We start from the raw sequence: 18,933 nt of genomic DNA on the forward strand, positions 1-18,933 counted from the left end.
ATAGAGCTTCTGTTAGCAAGTTAAGATTTCCTTCATGACTCGATGTAACTTCTGTAAGAATTTAATGACAACAATATTTGTTAGCCTAATAATATTAGTAATGGATCACATTTCAGTTGGGGAATAATATGCAGTGGAAGTTTGTTTGTAGAAACCCTGCTTCTGCTTTCATTTTTCTTCTCTAATTTATCACAGTTGTGGAATTTTGTGTGCTTATGACATTGGTTATGATGGTCATCCAGGAATGCATGTAATGAACAATTTAATCATGCATTTGAAGAGAGACTATGATTTGCGATGGTTTGAGTTAGCCGTGTTTATCTCCTCTTTCAGGCTGGGCGCTGTCAGTCAGATCTGGCTGCCCTGACTACAGGTATTTGTTGTACCCTCCAGAAAGTGATGTTGAGAGCCACATATGACGCTACACAACTGTTCCCATAAGCTTACATTTACTCCTCAAGATGAGTCATCACAACAGTCGTGTGTAAAACAGATGGCGTGCTCTTTGAATACCATCCCTGCAGACACTTGAGATTCATGTTTGACAGCCTTTTTAAGGAATGAAGATTTTACATGTGAATGACACACAGTGGTGTTTGTCCTTTTTTTCCAGCTCTTCATCCAAGACCTCACCTGTCCTGCCAGCAATCAATCCTGGGACACCTGTCGCCAATCATCCCATCAGCCGATCATCCAATCAACCTCCAGTCCTGCCCATATATATATATTGCTTTGCACCCTGTGTTACTGTCTGTCTGAGAGGAAGCGATCACTTGATCTTTTGGAGAGCATTTTGAAGCTTTGGCAGAAGTTTGAGACTTTTTGTTTTTGCCCTCCTTAACTAAACTAGTGTTTGAGGGCCTATTTTTGGTTAAAACCTACCCGTCCCCACCTTGTGTGTTTTGTAGTCAACCCCATTCTCTGTATTGTCTTCTTCCTTGAAGAAGGGCTCCAGGTAAGACAGCCCGGGGTCTACGTTCAGCACGTAGATGACTTTCTGTCTATACACACCAGGTAAACGTGGGCGGCTGCCACGATCTTCTGTAGCAGGCAGGTAAGGTTCAGGGTTAGTTAGTTAGGGCTAGTTACTGGTTAAGATAGTTAGGGTCACAGGGTCGAGGTATAGGGGAAGTTTTAGGGTTTTTGTGTTTAGTGGCACCGCCCACAGGGCCCTTCTCCTAACGTCCTCCAGCCCTCCATTAGCTCCCCCTATTTTTGTTTCTACCAGCGTTTTGTGTAACGCCTGCTGGCTGCGTTCTGGCATCTTTGTTGTAATTTGTAAAGATTGTTTGTAACGTTGCTTCTGTTTAATTATATCTTTTGTTACATAAATTCCCCTTTTCCTTTGGAAAAGGCCACCCAAATTCTCCTGTGCTGCACTTTGTTTTGTCCGCACACCACCTGAAGCCTGGTTTACATCAGCCAAGCGGGCCTGCGCATAAGCATTGCGTTCCCCCCCCCCCCCCCCACCCCCAGCTTGGCCATTTTTAACAACTTTAAGGGGGGACGTAACATCAAATAAGTTGACTTTTGTGATCCAAACAGTTTGTACCTAAACACTTCCAGGATTTGTTTCTTTCTCTGCTCATCTCCAGTGTGGCATCTGCCCTAAGTTTCACAGGAAATTCTTAAGAGTAAAATTCCCAGAGTAATAATTGTTTTCCTCTCGCCGTTCTACCAGCCCCCTGCGCGTACATTTCAATGGCGTGCACTGGCCCTGGTTCAGTGCGCGCGCGCGTTGCCAAGGCGCTTTCGTCGCTCGCGGCTCGCGTGAAAAATAGAACAGAGCGGAGCGGGCGCGCTGCACTCCTATGCACGTTGTGTGAGGGCAGTCAGAAAGGTTAATAACATTGGAGGCGATCACAAACTCTGTGCGAATGGCGCTCCCGCGTCCAGTGTGTTCGCCGCCAACGGGAGCTCCCCCAATGGGTTGGGAGCTGGGCGGAGCCTTGGGAGATGCGTGCTACATGCTAGTTTTCCAAGATCGTAGACCCTAGCTTTAAGGGAGCACGTAAAGTTGTTTACATGAGCACTTATAACTTTTAAGCCCGCCACACACTACAGGATTTTTTTCAATCTTCCCGGATTCAGACACCACACACTGCAAGACAACAGAGGACAGATCGCACCTGATCTTTATTTACCCTCCACATTTAATAATTCAGTTTATTAGCCAATCTGTTTGTGTGTGTGTGTTTTTTTTTTTGTTTTTTTTTTACTTTTGAGTCCCGAGTGGAGCAGTAGAATAAAGTTATTAGCAGACCATGTCAAATAAAAGCTACTTTTTTAAATCACCAAATATCTTAAATCATTCTTTATGTCCACAGATGTGATAGTTTACACCAGAATAAAAATGCGTTGAGCTTTGATTAGGTAAGTTTCATTATGTGTCTGCTCTGTCTCTGAAGGCACGGAGTCAGAGGAAAGTTTTTTTTTATTTTATTTTTTTTCTTCCCCATTCTTCCGTGATGATTAATAACGGCGATTAAGTAAAATATTGGGATTATGGCAGGACTGGCGGAGATGCAGATATTAGATCGGAGTTTGGGTCTGAACCAGAGCCAGATTAAAACAGACGTGCCCCTGGGCAAGTTCTTTCAAAGTGCCCCCTCTAAGCTAAAATTCTGACTCCTACAAAATCCTAAAGCACTTATTGCCCCCCAAAACACACATTTAGTGTTAGAACAGGAGCAAGTACCCTGGTCTAAGCTGATCTATGAGCCCCCCGGTTGCATAGAAAGTAACCCACTTTTTAACTCAAAGAAAGCAACCACTCTGAAAACTTCAAATACCGTACTTGTAAAAATCTTCAATTTGGGTAAACATATAAAGGAGGCTAAATAACAGGGACAGTGATACTGAAAGCAGTTCAAAACTTTTTGCTTTAACTATTTCATTGCAGTCACAGTTCATGGACAAAAAAAAAAGATAAAATCTGAAATAATCATCAATTTGCCCGAAAATGCTCAAAGCATTTTCATTATCAAACATAAACACTCATTCTCACAACAAGAAAAAGGACTAGTTCAGAATTCTAGGAGTGACAATTATTTTTACATGTCCATGTTTAAGTGCAATTTTGCAGTACATAAAAAAAAAAATCTAATCACGAGTTAACAAATTTATGGGAAACGCTCTTAAGTGCAAACATTTTTTGATCCTTCGATGTCGGCTCTTCCTATCATTGTGAAGCAGAATTCACCAAGTGTTGGATTGTTCACCCACTAATAGGGAACGTGAGCTGGGATTAGACCGTCGTGAGACAGGTTAGTTTTACCCTACTGATGATGTGTTGTTGCAATAGTAATCCTGCTCTGTGACATGTGGACCGTTATTGTTTACAACCACTTTTTTTCGGTTCAACCCGGTTCCAAGAGGAACAAGTTCACTTCTTCTCTTTTACTGAAAAACGCTGCATCGCATCATTGAACACATCACCACGTCCTGCCGGATTTTTTCTCACAACATGCAGAGAGCCTGCTCTTCAGGCGCCCTTCTTCTTCTGCGGTGTCTGTGTAAAATAAGGTTGAACATGCAAACAGCACACCTAGTGGCATGAAGTGTAAATGCAGTCATGGCGTCGTACTATTGAATGCCGAATATTGACTACATGTAATGTATGGAAGTAAATCTGTGCCATCTGATTTTGAATTTGAATTTTTAGACCTGAATTATTTTTGCATCGAAATCTGACTTTCAATTTTAAAAGCATTTGAATTTCCAGCACTGATTTCTTTTAACTGTGTAAAAACTTTCATTGCAAAAAAAACTCAATGTCTAAAAAAATTCTGTGCAAAAAAATTCGACGTCTTGAAAAATTCGGTGTAAAAAAATTCGACGTCTCAAATTCAGTGTCCAAAATTCGGAGTCAGAAATTCGCAGGCAACATCCGGGTAACTACGTCCCTACGGAAGCCCTAAAAGGACAAGATTGATCTTTTTTTTTTTCGGCGAACCGGAAATCCCAGGCTTTCGCCTGACAGCGACGCTCCGCTGCCCCGGACCACAGACAGAGGTGAGTTTGTGCTGTTAATGAGTTATTTTGTGCTGTTGCCCATTCATGAATAACTTATATGATGCACGCAAATCAAAACTATCTGTCCAGAATCTGCACAGTGCAGTAGCCATATTTTGCCTCCTAATACACGGACCTGTGTGTTCTCTTGCTGCTGTCTGTGTTTTAGAGCAGGACAAGCTGCAGCCTTCCAAAGAACGGCAACAACCTCACCAAATTCACCAGGTAGCTTTAGGTAAATACTACTGTTTCCATGCTGTTTGATACATTCAGACAGACGTGGGACACGCGAGAAAAATAGTTGAGCAGTGATTTAAAAGCTGATGGTGACTATATCAAAGACAGCAAGCAAACGACTGGAGAAACTTGTTCCAGGAGTTCTAATCATCTAATGCATCACAAGCCTGGTAGTCGTGGGGCCCCATTAGGTACGTTCCAGACGTGTCATTGTAAATTATCCAGGGATTTCAAGTTGTGTCGCTGATATCCGCCGTCTATCGGGGCCTCCACTAGCAACTAACCGCTGAATACTCGGAAAGGGCCCCATGAGGGGAATTTTCGACACTCTGTCGTTGCAGCGTCTGGTGTAGCGCCTTTAATTTGTCATTGAAATTTACTGATGTCAGCCGTCCCTCGGGGCCCCCTTCAGCTCGGGGCCCTAGCCAGCAGCGGCGCCTCTGGCCGGAGAGAAGCAGCTGCTGCTCATTCCACCTTGGATTTAAACAAACAAACAAAAATCCTCGCAGTGGATTTCACCAAAAGAGGACCCATGGGTTTTCATAACCCACCAACCCTCTGTAAGTTACGCCTCTGCTCTGGTTATGCGGCTACTGCTGTGTGCCCCTGTAGGTCTCGGGCCCCTGGGCAATTGCCCAGTTGCCCTAATGGTTAATCCGGCCTTGACCACACACTACAGGATTTGCGATCGGAAATATTAAACGTGTTCATTGTCTATGATCTCCCCTTCCGACGCCTCCCGAGAGGCTCCGACCAGAAAAAAAACCTCTCAGAACACACCACACACTACACGAAGATCTGACCCGAACTCATTTGCATACTCCCGACAATCGGACCCTGTCTGCCTCGATCGGGAGGAGAAAGAGAATAAAGGATATACTTTCTGTCAAAATGGTATGACGTCATATAAATTTAATCATCAAAAAAAAATACCTGAAAAATAAAAGTCCCGCCCCCAGCACCCCCCACCTGCCCCCGCCCTCGCCCCCGCCCCCGCCATTCTTCCGGAATGAGGTCATGTCTGAGTAAAAGGCGGGAAATTTAAAAAAGGGGTTCTGTCTTTCCATCGGCGTAAGAGTGAGTCAAGATTTGCATATGCTATATTGTAGATGTGTACTGGCTGCTCTGTAGTCTGCATGAATGTGTTGAACTTCCATCCAGAGAGCAGGGTTCTCTTTGAGTGGGAGTTCAGGGAGGTAAGAATCGCGGGCTTTTTTTTTTTTTTTTTGGAGGGAAAGTTTCATATGTCAGGCTGAGGGATGATGATGAGAAACAGATGTAGTAATGTAAATATCACGTGTCAGTGTCAGCAGAAAAAGAGCGGGAAAGTTAGCCTGTCACAAGGTTGCCATTGTATGTTGCGGGCTGAAGGCTGATGAGAACCAGATGTGATAATAATAATATGCATACCGATGTCTGTTTACATTAAGGCCCGCCTTCCTGAGTGAGCTCATACCCTACGGGTGTGATCATGAGGAAAAGAGCGGGAAATTTACTAAAACACAAGGTTGCCATTGTATGTTGCGGGCTGAAGGCTGATGAGAACCAGATGTAGTAATATGAGAAACAGATGTGAGACGGGGAAAGTGGGCGTGCATTGTACTGTACTGTATATAAAATGTTTCACATAAGTGTGATCATAGCAGTGGAATCGTTACGCGGCAGGGAAAAAAACATGGAGAAAGATCTGTTGATGAAAAAGACGTGGCGTCTTGATGATGGCCGGGGGTTGTTAGTCAAATTTAAGAGTGGTGGAGTATCGCCACACGTCGATCTATACAGCTATGAAACCACGCCTGAGGTCTACCATCTGAAAATCTACCAGAGAGACAGATATGATATTATATGTCAAGCCGAAAGGTTTATGGCCCCCCAATAAACCCCTCCCCTCGCCACTTGTGGACCATTTGTCCACCGTATGTCCACTGCGCATTTATCCCCCCCCCCCCCCCCAAACTTCCTTCCGTCTGAGGTCTTTTGAAGTTCAGACAGACGGTTAGAGGGGGGTGAATTTATATTGTACTTAGAGATGGCGGAGAAACGTGTTATGAAGAGGTTATATTACAAGCTGAGTCATCATGGTAGTTTCGGCGGGGTAGAAAGAAAGAAAGTTAGGGTGGAAGATGTGAAAGACTTTTTATCATCTCAAGACTCCGATACTCTGCATAAACCGGCGAGGATACATTTTCCAAGGAACAGAGTTTTTGTTACAAGACCTCTCAAACAGTTTCAGGCAGACCTTTGCGATAGAAAGACGGGCTCACCTTTGAGCGTGGTTGAAAGATTTAACCGAACGCTAAAGACTAGAATTTCACTGCTAAGAACACTAGACGGTGCGTGGAAGTCCTACCAGACTTAGTAAAAAGCTATAACAACACTCACCACAGCAGTATAAAAATGCGCCCGGTTGATGTGACTAAGGGCCTTCAAGTGTTTCACAATCTGTACGGTACGCCTACACCACGAGACAAGAGAAAAAAAAAAAAATAAAGACAGGATTTAAGGTCGGCGATGTTGTCAGAATATCCAAGTTGCGAGGGGTCTTCGATAAAAAAATACGAACAGAGTTTCACGGATGAAGTATTTACGGTGTCAGAATGCATTGTGCGTACTCTGCGTATATAAACTCAAAGATTATGACGGCGAAGTGATCGAAGGTTCATTCTGTGAGCCGGAGCTGCAGAAAGGGAAAAAATAGACTCATTAACATTTAACTCATTAACATTTTTCAATCATACAATTTTCAAACAGTCTGTTAGATATTACATTTTACTACAAACAGATATGTCCGGGTGTCTGTAGCACTTTAGATGGTTATATGAGCTTTTTTAAAAGCTCTCCAGAGGTGAACCTAAAAATTATGATCTAAACAAGAAACTCAGGTTTTATCTTAACATATAAAGCAAATAATCAAAAGTACTACTATTTGTGACCTGAAGATAACCAAATCTGCTCCTAACTTGAAATTTTAAGTTACTGCTCTCAAAACTTTGAAACATGTCGTGTCCTTTGTGATAAGCATCGTGAAATTCTCTGATATTTCCCAGTTAACGTGATCACTGGAAAACCTTCACATCCACCCAAGTTCTAATATATAGATCTGAAAATACAACTCAAAAGGAAGGAAGGTTTTTAAAAAAGTGTATAAAATACAAGAAAAGGTATAAATGAATAGTAAAATCATTCAAAGACAGAGTCTCATTCTAAAATATTCAAAATAAAGCCACACAAACTTAATCAGGAAGCGTAGACACGCGCTTGAATAAAAACAGAATAACTGGTTGATAATTTTCACAAACTCAAATTCAATTTTCTGTATAAGAGACAATAATGATGATGTTGTCGATGTACGCCAAACAAAACCGAGTCAGCAGGTCATGTCAGCTTTGAAAGCTGCTGTCTCACAGCTGCAGCGTAGACGGTTGGACTGTCCGAAAAAAAAACAAAAAAAACAACGTTAATCTTGTAAAGCGATATTGTTGGTCACAGAAGGTGAAACTAAACAAATCCTATGTATTCCTGTGTACAGCAGAATACAAATCCACAACTGTGTACCATTTCGCTCTGGCTGGTATTGATACTACGATAGCATTAACATCTGGTACAACCGCAGTTAAAGGAATGACGCTGAAATGTATTTATTTTTCCTCGGGTCCTGTGCAAATCTGTACTTCTTTGTTCCTGGTTTCAAAAATGGGGTTTATCGGTGTGTTGTTTGGAGACAGACATGACACTCCTCGTTTCAGCAATGATTGAACCACTGGTCTGATCCCCAGTTCTTTTTCCTTTGATAAGAGATACTGTTTAACTCAAACAGGATATTTCACATCGTTAATTGTTGCTTGATAAGGTTCCACAGCCAGCAATCCGACATGATTTGCAAATACAGATTTTCTTCTCTTTTCTAACAAATCCACAGAAACATTACCAAAGAACAAAATATGACAAGCCCATGTAAGGGCAGCATTTCTATCAGAACAAAGAAAGAACAAAATAAAGTGCTTAGTTTAAGAAACAAATATAAACATCAGCTTTACATACCTTTTCCTGTAGCAATTTCTTTTCTGATCAGTCTCAACCAGCTGCACAAGAAAACAGAATATCAGCTCAATTTACATTTTCTCACTCTTTTTCTCCTCTGACAGACAGTAATGCGCGCAGCTTTACACACTCTGTGCTGCAGTTTGCGCCACTGTTTTACATGATTTGCGATGACAGGTTTTCTTCCCCTTTCTAACAAATCCACAGAAACATTACAAAAGAACAAAATATGACAACCCCTTGCAAGGGCAGCATTTATATAAGAAGAAAGAAAGAACAAAATAAAGTGCTTAGTTTAAGAAACAAATACAATCATCAGCTTTACATACCTTTTCCTCTAGCAATCTCTCTTCTGAACAGTCTCAACCAGCTGCACAAGAAACAGAATTTCAACTCAATATACATTTTCTCATCCTTTTTCTACTCTGACAGACAGTAATCACTCCGTGCTGCAGTTTGCACCGCTGTTTTAGGTGGTGTAAAGATTAGTTGTGCGTCAACTCTTGCCTGTATCTTGTTTATAGCACTCCCTACATATAACGTGACTCTGTAGCTCGTCTGATACTTTAAAACTGAACAATCTCTGAATTACTGAGCCAGTGTTCTTTTTTTCTTTTACTGAATGGGGTTTTTATTGGGGTGTTGTTTGGGACACACATGGCACAATGACTCCTCGTTTCAGCAGTGATTGAACCACTGGTCTGATCACCATTTCTTTTTCCTCTGATCAGGGATACTGTTTTAACAAACAGGATTTTCCGCATAGTTAATTGTTGCTTGATAAGGTTCCATATCCAGCAGTCCTACATGATTTGCGTGCTGTGTCCACAATTTAGATGGAGCAGACGCTCAAACTGACGGAGGTTGTAACAACACATCCAGCTGAATGAACCTCTGCTTTCGTTGTATTTTGCAGGATTTTAATGAACAAAAATGCAAAGTGTCCTCATCATACGACCAAACAATAACATTTTAGTTGCTATCTTCATCATCTGGTTGTCTATGAAGAAACCGGTAACAAATGTCAAGCATTTTAGTCCCCGTACTGTCCCAGTGATCACTTGTAACTGCACTTTGAAGTTTTTACGATGGGTTAGGTGTTGAGGAGATGAGTAGGAGCAAGACAGACGGATAGAGGGGGGTGAATTTATATTGTGCTTACAGATGGCAGAAAAGCGTGCCGCCATGAAGAAAGTCAGCGTGGAAGATGTGAAAGATTTTTATCATCTCAAGACACCTGTACTCTGCATAAACCGGCTTGGGTACATTTTCCAAGGAACAGAGTTTTTGTTACAAGACCTCTCAAACAGTTTCAGGCAGACCTTTGCGATAGGAAGACGGGCTCACCGTTCCTCCTCTCCTCTCTTTCATCCTCTGGTTGTCTATGAAGAAACTGGTAACAAATGTCAAGCATTTTTAGTTGCTGTCCCAATGATCATCTGTAACTGCACAGATGAATGGTTCAATGTTTCCGTGCACATCTTTTAATAATAACATCAGTCCCTCTGGAGAGAGACAAACAGTATTTGTGGACTTTCTACTCTGTCCGAGAATGGTTTATCTACTGGTCTGCTTGACAGGATGCTAATGTTCTGATTCCCTCTATTGTGAACAGTCAAGTCACCACATCAACATTTAGAAAAACAGAGGCTTCTTTCTGCCAAACAGTGAAATACTGTCCTACCGTCTGATGTATGTTTGGGATGTTTTACTGTTACTCACTCTGGAGCACAAATTCTATATAATCTTAATTTTGATAGCATATCTTTTCCTAATAATGAAAACATTTCTAAATCACAAACACATGTTGAAATTTCCAGCCATCTCTCTCGACCGGTAACAGTTTTGACAGCGGTTCTCTTGGAGGGACACCAGAAATGCTGACAGTTTGAACAGTGTCATTACTTCATGGACAGTATATCTCCTGCTGACGAGTACAAGAGAGAAATGCACCTACATTTATGAGAAACTTTTTTGGTTTCCCTTTAATGTTTAAACAAATCTTTGGTATTTCTACCGGTGTATCTGAAACTTGTGCCTGAATAACCATCATTATTATTATTTGATCACCGTCAGCGTCCCAGTTCTGTCGGCCGCTTCATTGTGTAGAAGTTTTTCTCCACAGAAATGGTGTAATGTTTGTCTTTGGTACTTGTTGAGTTTTGGCCTTGATTCAACACTTGTGGCACTCCGGTGGGTCTAGCTACTTTAGCTTCATCTCTTTTTCTTTTCCTTTGCTCACAGTCTCTGGTAATGGCATGCATCATTAAGGTTTCTTCACCCTTGCCAGTTTTTGATCATTTGTATTATTATAATAACCTCGGCCCCTAAATCGTCGTTGATTTGGTCTCATCCTGTCTCGTCCTCATCCTCTGAAGCCTGGTTGTGTTGATACAAACAGTCTATACTCTCCCAGAGTTGTGTATTGTACAGCACGAATCTTAGCTTTTTCTTTTTTTTTTCTGATTTGCAAACAATCCAGTTGCATCTAATTCTCTATTCCTTTTCCGTAATTCCGCAGGACTCAATGAAAACACGTCTGGGGCTGCTAATTCTGCGTCAATTGACACAAACACATGGCTTTAGCACCTCTGCATGGTGAGGCTGTAAGGCCTTATTTGTACTCACTTCCAGAATCAGCACCTGTAGCGAGCTTCAGACACTCACAGCCAGACTGAGCGTCTCTACATGCCTGATGTGCTTCTCACCTCCAGAGAGGAGGTGCAGTTACAGATGATCATTGGGACAGCAACTAAAAATGCTTGACATTTGTTACCAGTTTCTTCATAGACAACCAGAGGATGAAAGAGAGGAGAGGAGGAACGGTGAGCCCGTCTTCCTATCGCAAAGGTCTGCCTGAAACTGTTTGAGAGGTCTTGTAACAAAAACTCTGTTCCTTGGAAAATGTACCCAAGCCGGTTTATGCAGAGTACAGGTGTCTTGAGATGATAAAAATCTTTCACATCTTCCACGCTGACTTTCTTCATGGCGGCACGCTTTTCTGCCATCTGTAAGCACAATATAAATTCACCCCCCTCTATCCGTCTGTCTTGCTCCTACTCATCTCCTCAACACCTAACCCATCGTAAAAACTTCAAAGTGCAGTTACAAGTGATCACTGGGACAGTACGGGGACTAAAATGCTTGACATTTGTTACCGGTTTCTTCATAGACAACCAGATGATGAAGATAGCAACTAAAATGTTATTGTTTGGTCGTATGATGAGGACACTTTGCATTTTTGTTCATTAAAATCCTGCAAAATACAACGAAAGCAGAGGTTCATTCAGCTGGATGTGTTGTTACAACCTCCGTCAGTTTGAGCGTCTGCTCCATCTAAATTGTGGACACAGCACGCAAATCATGTAGGACTGCTGGATATGGAACCTTATCAAGCAACAATTAACTATGCGGAAAATCCTGTTTGTTAAAACAGTATCCCTGATCAGAGGAAAAAGAAATGGTGATCAGACCAGTGGTTCAATCACTGCTGAAACGAGGAGTCATTGTGCCATGTGTGTCCCAAACAACACCCCAATAAAAACCCCATTCAGTAAAAGAAAAAAAGAACACTGGCTCAGTAATTCAGAGATTGTTCAGTTTTAAAGTATCAGACGAGCTACAGAGTCACGTTATATGTAGGGAGTGCTATAAACAAGATACAGGCAAGAGTTGACGCACAACTAATCTTTACACCACCTAAAACAGCGGTGCAAACTGCAGCACGGAGTGATTACTGTCTGTCAGAGTAGAAAAAGGATGAGAAAATGTATATTGAGTTGAAATTCTGTTTCTTGTGCAGCTGGTTGAGACTGTTCAGAAGAGAGATTGCTAGAGGAAAAGGTATGTAAAGCTGATGATTGTATTTGTTTCTTAAACTAAGCACTTTATTTTGTTCTTTCTTTCTTCTTATATAAATGCTGCCCTTGCAAGGGGTTGTCATATTTTGTTCTTTTGTAATGTTTCTGTGGATTTGTTAGAAAGGGGAAGAAAACCTGTCATCGCAAATCATGTAAAACAGTGGCGCAAACTGCAGCACAGAGTGTGTAAAGCTGCGCGCATTACTGTCTGTCAGAGGAGAAAAAGAGTGAGAAAATGTAAATTGAGCTGATATTCTGTTTTCTTGTGCAGCTGGTTGAGACTGATCAGAAAAGAAATTGCTACAGGAAAAGGTATGTAAAGCTGATGTTTATATTTGTTTCTTAAACTAAGCACTTTATTTTGTTCTTTCTTTGTTCTGATAGAAATGCTGCCCTTACATGGGCTTGTCATATTTTGTTCTTTGGTAATGTTTCTGTGGATTTGTTAGAAAAGAGAAGAAAATCTGTATTTGCAAATCATGTCGGATTGCTGGCTGTGGAACCTTATCAAGCAACAATTAACGATGTGAAATATCCTGTTTGAGTTAAACAGTATCTCTTATCAAAGGAAAAAGAACTGGGGATCAGACCAGTGGTTCAATCATTGCTGAAACGAGGAGTGTCATGTCTGTCTCCAAACAACACACCGATAAACCCCATTTTTGAAACCAGGAACAAAGAAGTACAGATTTGCACAGGACCCGAGGAAAAATAAATACATTTCAGCGTCATTCCTTTAACTGCGGTTGTACCAGATGTTAATGCTATCGTAGTATCAATACCAGCCAGAGCGAAATGGTACACAGTTGTGGATTTGTATTCTGCTGTACACAGGAATACATAGGATTTGTTTAGTTTCACCTTCTGTGACCAACAATATCGCTTTACAAGATTAACGTTGTTTTTTTGTTTTTTTTTTCGGACAGTCCAACCGTCTACGCTGCAGCTGTGAGACAGCAGCTTTCAAAGCTGACATGACCTGCTGACTCGGTTTTGTTTGGCGTACATCGACAACATCATCATTATTGTCTCTTATACAGAAAATTGAATTTGAGTTTGTGAAAATTATCAACCAGTTATTCTGTTTTTATTCAAGCGCGTGTCTACGCTTCCTGATTAAGTTTGTGTGGCTTTATTTTGAATATTTTAGAATGAGACTCTGTCTTTGAATGATTTTACTATTCATTTATACCTTTTCTTGTATTTTATACACTTTTTTAAAAACCTTCCTTCCTTTTGAGTTGTATTTTCAGATCTATATATTAGAACTTGGGTGGATGTGAAGGTTTTCCAGTGATCACGTTAACTGGGAAATATCAGAGAATTTCACGATGCTTATCACAAAGGACACGACATGTTTCAAAGTTTTGAGAGCAGTAACTTAAAATTTCAAGTTAGGAGCAGATTTGGTTATCTTCAGGTCACAAATAGTAGTACTTTTGATTATTTGCTTTATATGTTAAGATAAAACCTGAGTTTCTTGTTTAGATCATAATTTTTAGGTTCACCTCTGGAGAGCTTTTAAAAAAGCTCATATAACCATCTAAAGTGCTACAGACACCCGGACATATCTGTTTGTAGTAAAATGTAATATCTAACAGACTGTTTGAAAATTGTATGATTGAAAAATGTTAATGAGTTAAATGTTAATGAGTCTATTTTTTCCCTTTCTGCAGCTCCGGCTCACAGAATGAACCTTCGATCACTTCGCCGTCATAATCTTTGAGTTTATATACGCAGAGTACGCACAATGCATTCTGACACCGTAAATACTTCATCCGTGAAACTCTGTTCGTATTTTTTTATCGAAGACCCCTCGCAACTTGGATATTCTGACAACATCGCCGACCTTAAATCCTGTCTTTATTTTTTTTTTTTTCTCTTGTCTCGTGGTGTAGGCGTACCGTACAGATTGTGAAACACTTGAAGGCCCTTAGTCACATCAACCGGGCGCATTTTTATACTGCTGTGGTGAGTGTTGTTATAGCTTTTTACTAAGTCTGGTAGGACTTCCACGCACCGTCTAGTGTTCTTAGCAGTGAAATTCTAGTCTTTAGCGTTCGGTTAAATCTTTCAACCACGCTCAAAGGTGAGCCCGTCTTTCTATCGCAAAGGTCTGCCTGAAACTGTTTGAGAGGTCTTGTAACAAAAACTCTGTTCCTTGGAAAATGTATCCTCGCCGGTTTATGCAGAGTATCGGAGTCTTGAGATGATAAAAAGTCTTTCACATCTTCCACCCTAACTTTCTTTCTTTCTACCCCGCCGAAACTACCATGATGACTCAGCTTGTAATATAACCTCTTCATAACACGTTTCTCCGCCATCTCTAAGTACAATATAAATTCACCCCCCTCTAACCGTCTGTCTGAACTTCAAAAGACCTCAGACGGAAGGAAGTTTGGGGGGGGGGGGAGGGATAAATGCGCAGTGGACATACGGTGGACAAATGGTCCACAAGTGGCGAGGGGAGGGGTTTATTGGGGGGCCATAAACCTTTCGGCTTGACATATAATATCATATCTGTCTCTCTGGTAGATTTTCAGATGGTAGACCTCAGGCGTGGTTTCATAGCTGTATAGATCGACGTGTGGCGATACTCCACCACTCTTAAATTTGACTAACAACCCCCGGCCATCATCAAGACGCCACGTCTTTTTCATCAACAGATCTTTCTCCATGTTTTTTTCCCTGCCGCGTAACGATTCCACTGCTATGATCACACTTATGTGAAACATTTTATATACAGTACAGTACAATGCACGCCCACTTTCCCCGTCTCACATCTGTTTCTCATATTACTACATCTGGTTCTCATCAGCCTTCAGCCCGCAACATACAATGGCAACCTTGTGTTTTAGTAAATTTCCCGCTCTTTTCCTCATGATCACACCCGTAGGGTATGAGCTCACTCAGGAAGGCGGGCCTTAATGTAAACAGACATCGGTATGCATATTATTATTATCACATCTGGTTCTCATCAGCCTTCAGCCCGCAACATACAATGGCAACCTTGTGACAGGCTAACTTTCCCGCTCTTTTTCTGCTGACACTGACACGTGATATTTACATTACTACATCTGTTTCTCATCATCATCCCTCAGCCTGACATATGAAACTTTCCCTCCAAAAAAAAAAAAAAAAGCCCGCGATTCTTACCTCCCTGAACTCCCACTCAAAGAGAACCCTGCTCTCTGGATGGAAGTTCAACACATTCATGCAGACTACAGAGCAGCCAGTACACATCTACAATATAGCATATGCAAATCTTGACTCACTCTTACGCCGATGGAAAGACAGAACCCCTTTTTTAAATTTCCCGCCTTTTACTCAGACATGACCTCATTCCGGAAGAATGGCGGGGGCGGGGGCGAGGGCGGGGGCAGGTGGGGGGTGCTGGGGGCGGGACTTTTATTTTTCAGGTATTTTTTTTTGATGATTAAATTTATATGACGTCATACCATTTTGACAGAAAGTATATCCTTTATTCTCTGGAGAAGATCGGGGCAAAATTCGGCCCGATTATCCTGTAGTGTCTGGAGGCCTTTAAGGGAGCACGTAAAACTCAGCTCCCGTCCATGGGTGTACACCGGTCGCACCGCTATAGGCATACGCCGGAGCGCTACAGCAAACATGATTGCTGGTCTTGATTCAGCTGCACCAGCAGCGGGATGGCTCGGCTATGTTCATGGTTCACAAGTCCCGCAATTTTGGCAAAAAAGAAACTTTTCCGGATTCTGGATATCGATCCTCTCAGGTCTGAGGTGGAGGTAAATAAGGAGGGGCTCTGTGGATGACTAAAAGTGGAATTAAAGGAGGACAGAAACACTTTGTCTGGAGGAAGATCACGCCGCAATGAGCAGCGTCACCGAGGACGAACGGACACCGGCTGAGGTTTGAATAGGTCCGTTAATGTAACCCTGATATAGCAAATAAAGAGGCTGACACACTTACACAGCTCATATTTTTATTGTTTCGTTTATTTATGTCTCATACAGCAGCTGCACCATGGCCAGGTCCCCCCAACACACACACACACACACCCGGACCGGAGCTGAGCAGGACACGGGACCGAGCGACTGCTGCTGGACCGAGAGCAGCCGTCATCATGGCAGAGATCCTGGAAAGATAAACAGAAATCTGCCGTTCATTGACCGCAATAGTGACCAGGCAGGGGAACCAGTAATCAATAATACACTGAACAAAATTAATGACAGTTTGTCGAAGTCTGAATAAAATGTTTGACTAAACATCCACTGTCTGTATTTAATCTTCCGTCAGCTAATATATTATATCTGGGCTACTGGCATCACATTTTATTTATTTTATTTATAGATTTATTGTCATTCAAAAGATGACACAAAAAATATACATAAAAGAAAGTAATACATACATGAATGAAAAAAAGAGCAGAAAGAAGAATAACTTATGTCTGCCTCTTCTTTCATCAGTTCCTTTTTTTTTTTACATATTTTCACAATATTTACAAACACCATAATCTTTTTCACCGAATTTTACACTCATTACACACACCTATTATTTTTTTCTCTATCTACCTCTTCTTTATCCAACCGCTTATATTCCGTCTCCAATTTCAATCATTATCTGTAATCAAAATTGAAAAACAAATTCCATTCTGTCAGAATAAAATGATGCAATGTTGGACACATTATCTCATGTGTCCAACATTGCATAATTTTCCAGTAATGTAGTTTTTACATTTCTTTTAAATGCTGTGATTGTTGGCATTTCTTTAACTTCTTTCTGAAGGGCATTGCACAGATTGGTTCCCTTAACCTTCACAGTGAGTTCCATTATTTTTGTTCTGAATCTGTTTTTTTTTTTTTAATGTCAGTCCCTTAGATTATAACAAATTTCTCTTTTTTGAATCTTTGAATTTTTCCTGATAATATGTTCCTATTAGCTTTATATAATATCTGAAGTATTTAATAGTCAACTATATCATCAAATTTAAATAATTATACTTAATGAATAGTGGGTTTGATAGGTCTCTATTTCTATTATTATTTATAATTTTCAGAGCCTTTTTTTTCCCAAAATGAACAGAGGTTGTGTATAAGTTTTACAGGCCGTCCCCTAAATGTCCACACAATAAGTTAAGTATGGAATAATTAGTGATTTATACAAGTTAAGTAATGCTGACTGATTTAAAACTGCTTTTACTTTATGTAATACTGCAATCGATTTAGCTATTTTATTTATAATATAATTTATATGTGACTTTCAGCTAAGGTCTTTATCAATAATAACACCTAAAAATCTTGTTTCCTGTACCCTTTGAATCCCATCTATTTTAATTGAAATATGTATATTATTTTCTCTATCATTAAACAATATAAAATTAGTTTTTTTTTTAACATTTAAAACTAATTTGTTGCTGTCAAACCACTGGTTTATCTTGTTGAGTTCTACATTAACTACTTCTATTACCTCCTTTAAGTTATTTTCCTGAATAAAATCACTGATTAGATAAATCATTTGCTAAACTTATGGTATATTTACATTTCAGTCGTGGTTCTTCAGGTCCCGTCTCCTCCGTCCAGCCTCCAGTCCGAGCCTCTCCTGGTTCCTACATCAAGTCCTCTCATGGCACCAGTGCATCTAAAGTAACTCCATCAGCCAGTACACTATTGTCTAAAACTACACAGGTCAAAATAAAGTCACACGCCATTTCGGGGCTAAACAGCACCTTTCCCTGCTGGATCTGAAATGCGCTCTGCAGCAGCGCGTGCGCACTGTTAAAACTGCGCTCCTCTTCGTAGCAGGATCCATCAGAGTTATTGAAAGTTAAAAATACTTTAATCCCACAAAAGGAAATTTTATTAGATATTCTGTGAGAGCATTAGTTTTTCTAATATACATTCACTTTTGAATCTGTACTGAATATGTGCTGCTTGGGTTTTACGACATGTTTGAGGTTCGCTTTATAATTACGCTCCGCCAGGTTTTTCTGTGCTGCACCGCAAATCCACACTGACTCAAACTTGTGTACATGATGTCAGACCTGATTTCATCTTTCCATACCGTTATCATATTGATAAATAGAACATAATAGAATAGAATAGACTTTATTTATCTCACCACGGAGAAATTTCAAGTTACAGAGGCTAGAACACACATGGGCGTGCAAAAAAGCGATTGAAATGTGCAAATAAAGAGTAAGAATAATTGTGAATCTTCATAAGAATAATAGCAGAAATCCAAGATCTAACTTTATATATAACATGAAAATATAAAAGGAGCTATGCACAAATGCCGATCTCCTCTTTCATATGGCCGTGCACCCTTATGCCGTTTTATGATCGATTAATAAATGAGAGGCTGGCCTGGGTGTCTTTTGTTGACGAAGCTACAGCCTGACGGCTTCACAGACTCACTTTTCAACGTTAACTTCGGTACTGGTTTGTTTGCTGTAGCGCTCCGGAGCATGAGTATAGCGGTGCGACCGGTGTACACCCAACGCTGTGCGCAGATGTCTGTGGAGGGATCCGCGCAGACGGGAGCGTTACGGACGGGAGCTGAGTTTTACGTGCTCCCTTAAAAGTTATAAGTGCTCACGTAAACAACTTTATTACGTGCTCCCTTAAAAGCTTTACGCGCTCACGTAAAGAACTTTACGCAGGCGCGTAAAAGTTTTACGTGCGCACGTAAACAGCTTTACGTGCGCGCGTAAAAAACTGTACGTGCGCACGTAAAACTCCCTTAAAAAATATTTTTTGATGTCCCTTTAGGGGCTCCGTATGATTTCAACTGTGTAGACAAA

The 18,933-nt window shown here is 40.9% G+C and overlaps 1 protein-coding gene across 2 annotated transcripts in view; it reads right to left on the reverse strand.

Annotated features, from left to right (window-relative positions):
- Positions 1 to 18,933, reverse strand: part of LOC115402859 (uncharacterized) — a 78,336-nt gene that overhangs the window by 57,731 nt on the left and 1,672 nt on the right. The gene's annotated exons all lie outside the window — the stretch shown is intronic.

This window comes from Salarias fasciatus, chromosome 16 (assembly GCF_902148845.1).
Source record: "Salarias fasciatus chromosome 16, fSalaFa1.1, whole genome shotgun sequence".
Classification (NCBI taxonomy): domain Eukaryota; kingdom Metazoa; phylum Chordata; class Actinopteri; order Blenniiformes; family Blenniidae; genus Salarias; species Salarias fasciatus.